The sequence below is a fragment of the Nannospalax galili genome, unplaced genomic scaffold (genome assembly GCF_000622305.1).
Source record: "Nannospalax galili isolate Female #2095 unplaced genomic scaffold, S.galili_v1.0 scaffold176, whole genome shotgun sequence".
Taxonomy (NCBI): Eukaryota; Metazoa; Chordata; class Mammalia; order Rodentia; family Spalacidae; genus Nannospalax; species Nannospalax galili.
In genome coordinates, this window is record NW_008337643.1 from 1535751 (window position 1) to 1545903 (window position 10153).

Below are 10153 nucleotides of genomic sequence, written 5' to 3' on the forward strand. Positions count from 1 at the left end.
TAAACAGGAACTTTCTTTGTAGTGTATTGTGTATACAATTGGAAATAAAATATCTATAAATGTAAAATTCCACTTAAATAAAATTTTCACTTGTATTTCCTATATAAGCCTGACTTAAATTATTCTTTTTTAATATTCCAAAATTCTTTCTTATACAAACTTCTAATTTTTACTTTGCACTATTTCATTTGTTATATGCAATTAAACTATAAGATCTCTTTAATTTGCTGTATTTATTTGAATAATAATAAAGTGTCAGTCAGTAATAAAGATCATAAACTAAGGATTATTAACATCTAAAATAAAATACTATTAATTTTTATGTTAGAGAGCAACAATAAGGAAAAAGACATCCACGTGGTAGGCAGCTGTGGGATGGAAAGGTCATGGTTAAACATGATTCTCGTTTACCCTTTTGCTCTTGGTGTCAGACTCTTGCTCTGGCAACACAAGCCCCTGAGACTGCCTGAGCCAGCCTTTGTGTTGAGCTACCTTGCTAATTTAAAAGTCTTAGTGATTAGGCTTTGTGATGATATTAATGGAAAGGTCAACGAATTCATGAAAATATTTTTTTCATTTATATGACATTCTGAGCCTTTTCTCCTTTTACAATTTGCAACAAGAAACTGATCATCTGGGTCATTTTGCATAATAAATGAACATAAGGAGTCACCTTTTGTGATAATATCAGTTTTCCCTGTCATGCACTCAAAGCAGAGTGAGGATGTCTGGACTGTTTGATTTGGAACATTTTCTTGTTTTAAACAACAAGGTGTGATTGAGGGGGAAAAAAAAGGCAGAGAGTCCTTCTAATGAGACAAGCTACAACTTAGAGTATGAAAAGGTTAAGAATTACCTTCAGAATCTCATTTTAAGTGCTGATATAGCAACTGCTAATGCTCTTCTCCAATTCTTTTAAACACTGTTTTACACTGAAATTGTGTTTGCTTATGGTGTCCAAAGGATATCAGGCAGGGCAAGCTGGGGAGGTTTGATATAAGGGAGCAAAGAAAAGGAAGTATTGTACAAGATGAAATAGATTATAATGATATGAAATTCTATTTCTGACATGTATCCAATTCTCTAAGTCATAATAATGCTTATATTTTCCCAGACATTGCACTCATATTGAAAGAAGGATTTCAATATTTTTGTAATTGGGTGACAGTAGAAATATGTGTGACATTCAGGCAAGTTGAACTTTCCTTTGTGGAACACATAAAAAAGTGGGTCCCCTCCCCCCATTTGCTCAATATGACAATCATAAAAAGATAGTGTTCCAAACAAGTTATGGATTAAGGATCAGTATTACTTATAATTTGAGTTTATTGGTAAAAGAAATTGGGAAAGCTTGCTTTGCACTTGATTGCAGGCTTCACATTTCACTTCGCACCGACCTCTGAGTTAATTAGCTTTTATTCTGGCAAAGTTCAGTAACATCTGATTATGAGCTCTGGCAAAGCACTTTGATGGCCAATATTTATAGGGTCCAAGACACTTAGACACATTTTTATCATTTAATCAGCAAATAATTATATGATCTAGCTTACCAAATTTCACATTATGGAACTTTAAAGTTCTGGATACAGATAATAATTATCACGTTTTATAGCCTGAGTTCATATGACTATTTAGATATGCTGAAATCACTCAAGCAGGTTGGTGGTGCCCTCAAGTGCCCAAAAGAATCAAATGAAAAGCTTCCCTGCTTTCACAAGCAAGATTCATAAACTCACAGTAAGCACACACACACACACCACACACACACACACACACACACAAAACACACCTTACATCATATATGCATAAATCTCACATAAAATGCACACATCACACATACATACCATATAATATGTATATCATAACATATATTACACACACATTCACCATGTACATGACAAAACACTGTACATCATTCACAGAAAGACACCATGTCTACACATATAACACACCTTCACACATGGACACACACACACACATGAAACAAAGAACCATGAGAAACCTTGTAGAATCAAGGAAACATTGCAGATGCATTGAAGAGGATTCAAAGAGAGATGGCACAAGCAATCAAATTAAAAAGTGTATGCAGATGAACTATAAATTAAATTCTATAAAATGTAAACAGATAACTTGAGGGAATTATATTCAATTTTTTGATAATATATGTTTAGACCTGGTTAAGAATTCTTAGAAATAATATTTATCATTAAAATTGACCATGATAAATAAAGCATTTCTCCATGGGTTTATTAAATAATTTCAAAAATTAAGCTAACAAGCTTCTCAAAAGTATTTATAATATATAACAAGTAAGCACTCACAGTTTAAATGCATGAATAAATCCTGTAAGTAAAATAAACACAAAATGAAAGAATCCCAAATAGCTGATAGTATTACAGTTATAACCCATAGTGAGAAACTATTTAATATCATCAGTAAGTCTAGAAAACATAAAAAAAGTGTTATGATAGGAGCAGCAACTTAAATATAAAGAGATGCTTACTATACGATTTTATAAAATCATTATGAAAAATAATTTGTGTTACACATATACATATATGTTTATATTACATGGTCATTTAATTCAGTTTTACGTAACATTAGAGAACATTTTAAATATTTACTACATGAAAGATAAAAAAGTCAAAACAGCTTAAACTCTATAAATAGCATTTTACAAAATATCTTACAAATATATTTGAGAAGAAAAACAAATATAATTTAGAATGCTAGTGAAAATTAGTGATAATTACATGAAACAGGGGTTGAAAAATTTCATGATTATAACACTGGGGGAGAACATTGTGGGAACATATAACTTGATTATGTGTATGTAAATGCTTTATTGTAAGTAAAATGAGTCTACATAATTAGGAATTGCAAACATGAGTAGAATATGAAGAAAATCAAGGAGATTATACTATATGAAGATGTGCATAGGGAGGTTTTCTGTGAGAGGGATGGGAATTGAATATCAGAACTAACTTCCAAGAGAAAGTTGTGTTTTAAGTGAGTGTTTTCATATACTTTGTAATCAAATTAAAGTGAATATGTAATTTAAAAACATTTTTACCAGTATACTTAAAACTGCTAAAAGCTTTTAGGCTCTAACATTATCTTTCAGTGTAAGTTCACATGTAAATCATAAAGCTTAGACATGTGAAGCAGGATAATGTATGTTCCTTACATCAGTCCACTGCCATTTAAAAAATTATTTCATGCACATGAATGCTTTGCCTGCATGTGTGTAAGTGTACCCATGCATATAATGCCCACACAGCCTGGAACAGGTTGACAGATCCCCTGTAACTAGAGTTATGGATAGTTGTTAGCCACCACATGGGTGCTGGGAACTGAACCAGGGTCCTTGGCTGCAAGCGCAATCAATGTTCTTAACCAATGTGAAATCTCACCAGTCCCTAGTGCACTATTTCTTAATCTGTACTTTTACTATTTGCCCAAGTCTGGTGATATGAAACACAGAAACACATGCCTGGAGAGATGGTTCAGAGGTTAAGAGCACTGGCTTCTCTAGCCAAGGACCCTGATTCAGTTGCCAGCACCCATATGGCAGCTAAAAACAGACTGAAACTCTGGTTCCAACAGTGTTATGTATGTGGTACACATACCTACATCCATGTAAAACACTCCTTCTCAAAAAACAAAAATAATGTGCTTAATTAAAAACACACATAAACTTAAACACAGGAAGTGAGTTTATAACTTACAAATATACAACAAGGGACAAAAGAGTAGAGGTTTTAGGGCAAACCAACCTTTCTTTCTTACAAATAAGGCTCCAATAAGACACCCAGGGCAGATGGAATGTTATCAGCTCAAAGCCCACTTATGCCTCACCTGAAAGATCCTTTAAAGCAACCTTTCCCAAGGTTGTATCCCTGGCCCACACAATGCTGATGCTGTACAAAGCACTGCCTTCATTCTGTTTTCAGCCCTGATTGGAGTGAACTGGAACCTACCTTGGATTTTACAAAGTTGTCCTTCTCTACATAAGAAATTATGTATATGTATTATTACATTTATTGTGTGTGTGCGTGTGCATGTGTGTGTGTGTGTGTGTGTGTGTGGTGTAACTGTGTGTATGCATATTCATTCATGTGGAGAACAAAGGAAAACAGGAGTCAGCTCTCTCCTTTTACCTTGTGGGTTCCAGAATTTGTGTTTGGATTATCTGGCTTGATGGCAAGTTTTTTTTTACCCTCTGAGCCATCTCCATCTAGAATGTTCTTTCTAATCTGGTCCCAACCTAGCCAAAACATTGTACTGAAAGACACACATTGAATCTATATATATATAAGTGCCTGCCTCTTATTAGAATATAGAATTTGAAATAAATTGTGGATTTGACTCTATTATGATGATATGTAAGTCCTTTTAATGTTAGTGTGCACATATATACTTAATTTACTTCTTTATATATAATCACTAAATCAGTCATTTTAAGGAATATTTTGTTCAAATTTTTATATGTTTAGATTATGATTTGATTAAATACAATCTTTAAGTTGAAAATTATAGTATTTATGAATTCTAAAACAGACATGCAATGTGTCCTTCATGTCTAAACTTATAGATACATTAAACATTTGTAAGAAGAACTCACAAGAAATGATTTTTATCATCTGCCATTTCAATTGCTTCATTTCTAATCAAATGACAAACTTTGATTTATAAAGGATTACAGTAGCTCAAAAGTTGACAGTTTACAAAAAAGATTATTATCAACATTTAAAAATTTTGGAGTGATTTTCAACATAACTTCAAACTCAAAGTGATACACAAACAAATACAACAGCAGAGGTATACAGCATATATTTCACATCTTTTAGGTCAAATCATATTTTACTAAAAGAAATAAATCATAAATATCAATATTATAATTGTGCTATAGGAAGTAAAATTTTCAAAGTCACCATGATAGCATTTTATGTCTTTCTGAATTTATTAAAATACTAAATTTTATATCATACACCCTACCTACTCATTTTATTACTCTTCCACATCTTTAAACACAAAAATTAACATGAGTTGCAATCTACTACTTACACAGAAATTTATAGCAAATAAATATAGAATATTAGTACTGGCAGTTTACCTAATGAGATGCTGCTTCAAATATGCAAGCTTGGCAAATGACAAGCAAAGTGTCACTGAAAATTAAAAGTAGCAACATTTCATGAAGAGCTGCAGTGACCAGAGAGGGAAAATGCCCTGCTCAATTCAGATCCCTAATCTTTTCCCTATCTGACAAGAAGATATATGAATAGAGCTCTGAAATAGGCAGGAATTATGCTACAGCATCTTACCTTTTCCAAGACAAAATTTGGTAGAAAAGTAAAATGGAATACTGCATATGTGATTCTGTTTCTCTTATGTGAATTGCTAAGATTTATTTTTATGGAAAGTCCTATTTCAGCTTTTCATTTGCACCTGAGTCTACACGAGCAGCGAGCAGGAAAGAAGGGTAGTAGGCAGCCTATCTTCGTTTCTACGGTAGAAGTACATAAGGGCATTCTGTAATTAGCACGATTTACTGCAGTTTGTGCTTCACATCCTTATACTTATTTCATTTATATTCATCAGGTTATGTTTCTGCAACCAAATGGGAGAATTTTTGCCAATTCCCATGTTAATGGTAACATACTAGAATTATCTAATGATCCTCACTGGAGAAAACCTGGATTTCATAATCATGAAGAAAGTGTGACTATCAGTAGCTGAATCGCTAAAAAGACCGAGAGTTAATCGCTATCATCCATCCCAGGATCCATGTACCTTTGGTGTCAGCTGTCACCCTTCCAACCTCACTCCTTCATATTATGTCTGGTGACAGCAAATTAAGAAGCCAGTAGATAAGCAGGAGCTGTGACATAAAATGACAACTGAAGCGATCTTATAATCAGAAATCTCAGGACATCCTACTCTGGTTGCAAGAGTGCAAAATATTTTTTATTCACATAATGCAATAATTAAATTATAAAGAAAAATTCTTAAAATGAGCAGCTGGGGAAATATGAATCTGTTGACGTAGGCAATGGGCACTAATCAAAGCAAAATTTAGTTTTAAAAAAAGTATGCAATTGTACAGTTTAGAAATCATAAACCATACAGCATTTAATCAATCATATAATGGCTCAATAATTTGGGAAAGAATAGCTATTTATGTCAAGTCTGAACATCACAATGTTTTCACTTTGAACATCAGAGGATTTTACTTAGCATAGCACTCATTTTACTAAATTTAAATATGTCTTTCTTTTAGCATGTCATGATTGTGAAAGCCTTTTCTGTGGAAGTTTTTAGTAATTTTTATTTAAGTCACATTGTAGCATTTTGTATTCATCATCCCAGTTGTATTTCCTGGAGGAATTTTATGTCTTCTTTCTGACATAACAAAGTTTCTGCTTATTCAGCCATTTGGCAATTGTTCCAGTAGAGCTAGGGAATCTGTAGACCTTTAAATGACCAATGAAACTGGAGGCTTATAAAATTGCTTGCTAAAGATCTTACAAGAACTTCTTCATGTATCATAGTTGAAACTTTTCATATCAGACTATTTGCTTGCTCTTTTCAATTTCCTGAAAGGTAATTTATTAATGTCATTGTTTATCACATGAAATCTATCTATAATATTATTAAAGTATATAAAAACATATTGATAGAACCTTAAACAATGCAAAAGCATATTGCATTAAAAAGCAAAAGTTGTTCTGTTTTGGTTACTGTAACTTCAACTCTGAATATCGTGTCTTATCTCAGAGGTATTCAGATATTTGAGTTTGGTATTTATAATTCTGCTAATTTTTCACCAAGGTTTTCCTCTTACAAACTGTGAAATAAATAATGCAAAACACATAGAGGGTTATTTTTCTTATTTTCCATCCTTTTAATACCCATTTTAAAACATTGATATGTTAGTTAATTTTATGTTTCTGTGATAAAATACAAGGCCAAAAAAAACTCAAAGGAAAAAAGCATGTATTTTGACTTATGGTTCCAGAGGGATAGAGTGCAATATGGCAGGGACAACAGGGCATGACAGCAGGGGTAAGAAGCTGAGTGACCCATGCTCACACCACATGGGAAGCAGGAGAAAGTCAGGGAGTGAGTTAAGGCTCTAAGCCTTTAAAGTCTACCCACAGCAATGTACTTCCTTCAGCAAGGCTGGGCCTTTTGAGGGTTCCACAATCTCCCTGAGTAGCACCATCAGTCAGGGACCAACGAACAAATAGAAGAGTCCATGGGGGATATTTCTCACTTAAACCACAACAGTTGGTGTCCTATTAGGCACAATCATACATTTTCAATACTTATGAAAGAAGCACTTATAGGGAGCTGGAGCTGGAAAAAACAGATAAGTGATTAAGAGCACTTGTTGCTCAATCACGAAGACTTGAGTTCATATCTCAATACCCACAGGAGGCAGCTCACAAATGTCCATAATCCAGCTCCAAAGATCCAGTGTCTTCTTCCAGCTTCCAAAGGCACCTGCACACACACATGTGCACATATCCTTACACAAACACATGTATATACATGAAACTAAAATAAAATACATAATTTAAGACACTACATTTTGAATTTTATAATACATGATATATAAAAAACAATATTTTGAACCATAACATTTCTCATTTTAAAATTAATCAGGTGGCTTGAGACGTAGCTCAGTAGAGTGCTTTCCTGGTATGAATGAAGACCTTAGTTCTATCCCAATACCACATAAACCAAGGATGGTGGAACATAGCTATAATCTCAGAAATGTAGAGGTAGACCAGTAGGATCAGAAGTTCAAGACCATTGTCACCTACATAGTGAAATGGAGGCCAGCTTGTTATAGATGAGACCTGACCTCAAAAATAATAGTTTAAAAAATAACCAGTATGCAAAACCCTTACTTACGTCTCTATCTCATCCATTTATACCTCAGTTAATTCAAAATCATGGATATTGAAAAGCTTTACAACAGTAAAGGATTTCTGATTAAAACTGAATTGCAAACCAAGTATAGGATACAGTGCCTGCTGGCATTGCACTTTGGAACTTCCCTGCAGCAGATTCTTCTAATAAATGCACTATATAATCTGCATGTTGTTACAATATGTAGCACCAACTTATGCAGACTGAAACACCTCAGCATGATTTGAGACCATTGAATACTACGGACTGCTTCAGTGGTTTTACTGTACGTATGAAGTTCCTTCTCTTTTGGGAACATAAACGTTTAATTACAGATAGAAAATAATGCAATATTTTCCTCCCGTCATTCCTCAGCATGTAAATACCAAATTATTATATCATTACATTTGGTTGCATTAAAACACATGTTGCAAGAATTGTTGTTTTAATTGCTGATATGTTTCATAAAATTTGTTTAATGAATTTTGGCTTGGGATTAGAACAGAATTTCTAACAATTTATGAAATAACCCTTAATATGCTTTTGCTATTGTGCACTACTATATTTGAAGCAGCATTTTCAGCATTAGTGACTAAAAAGTCAAAATATTGACTAATTCCATAAAACACTGAAGATGCTCAACATCATGTTGAATCAAATATTCAGCCAATTTTAATAATTTATGTAAAAATTAACAAGTACATAACCTCATTAGTATGCAAATGTGTTTTCATATTTAATAAGTGGTAAAAAATATTGCTGGTAAATGGACGGAGTTAGAAACAGTTATACTAAGAGAAGTAACCCAGACTCACAAAAACAAATGATGTATGTTCTTCCTCATTTGCAGATCCTAGCACCAAATGCTTACATGGGAGTATATATCCTGGTGTAACAGCAAGAATCAGGGAAATGGAAAGTAACCAGGGAGGTAAAGGGAAATAATCCAAGTGCGGTCACCACCAGTGGCGGCTGCTCACCGTTCTCAAGGTTGCTGTTCCTTCGTTCTCACGGGCATTGAGGCTACTTGTCCACTCACCCTGGGCTGAGGACACTCTTCTGCTTGCCCTGAGCTGAGACAGCTCTTCTGCTCATTTTGTGCTGCCTCCAATCATCACTGCTTCTGCCCAATCCTGGACCCCAGGGCTGGTGAGGAGACTGTGTCAGAGGAGCCACAATCAGACAGAGGAGACCAGGTTCAGTGACACAGGTCTGGATTGTTGCAGGAAGGCACAAGCTTAGATAGGGTAGTAGTCCAATCACAGCACAGCAAGTAGGATACCTTTTTAGCATAACAGACTTAGCATCCTATTAGCATATCAGACTTAATGTCCTATCACAGAATAGTGGGTAGGATGCCTCATTAGCATACTGGGTTTCAGATTACAGAGCCTGGATTCCTGGAAACCACGCGTGACCCTGACTGTCCCAATATCTAGGTGTTGCAATTTGGAATTCCAAGGGTGGTGATTAGGGAGTGGCAAGCTCTAGGCATCAGTCTCATGATCTGCCAATGGGAGAAAATGTCACAAGGCATTTCTTGTAGCTCTAGGATTTGGGCCGTTGCCTATGGCTGTCAATAAGACTTTCACCCTAGGCTCAAGCCCGTCTCAAGCCTGACACCCAAGAGTAGAATAAGTATTACTAAGGGAGAAATGTGTAAAATGCAAGTAGTTGAGTGGGAGGGTGATTGGGATGGCTATACAAGGAACTATGGTGATAAAGAGGAAGGATTTCAAGAGAGGTAGGACAATAGAAGACAAGAATTATCAAGGGAGAAATGGGGAAAATGTGGCTACTTAAAATGAAGAGGTCATTGACAGATGGTTGGACAAGGAGAGAGAGAGAGAGAGAGGGAGAGAGAGAGAAAGAGAGAGAGAGAGAGGAGGTAAATAATGCCTAGCTAGTACAAAAAAACAGAGTGAATCCTATTAGTCCAAAAACCGACTGAAAAATTACACATACAGTATTTCTACATGAGTCTGTGTGTATAGCTGAAGGCTACATAACAAGAAACATTGCCAGACAGGAGAAACTCTCCTTTGAGTTGTTGGCCAGGGTAATCCAAGAGGTTCCCAAAATTATACAGGCTAATGACACAGCCCTTGACTTTCTCCCAGAACTTGAAGGCAAGACCCTATTGCTGAAGACAGGACATACTTTGGACACAGGATTTGGAGCAATGGAGCTAGAACTGACCTGGAAGTTACAGCCCCTGAAGGCCAGTTCTCAT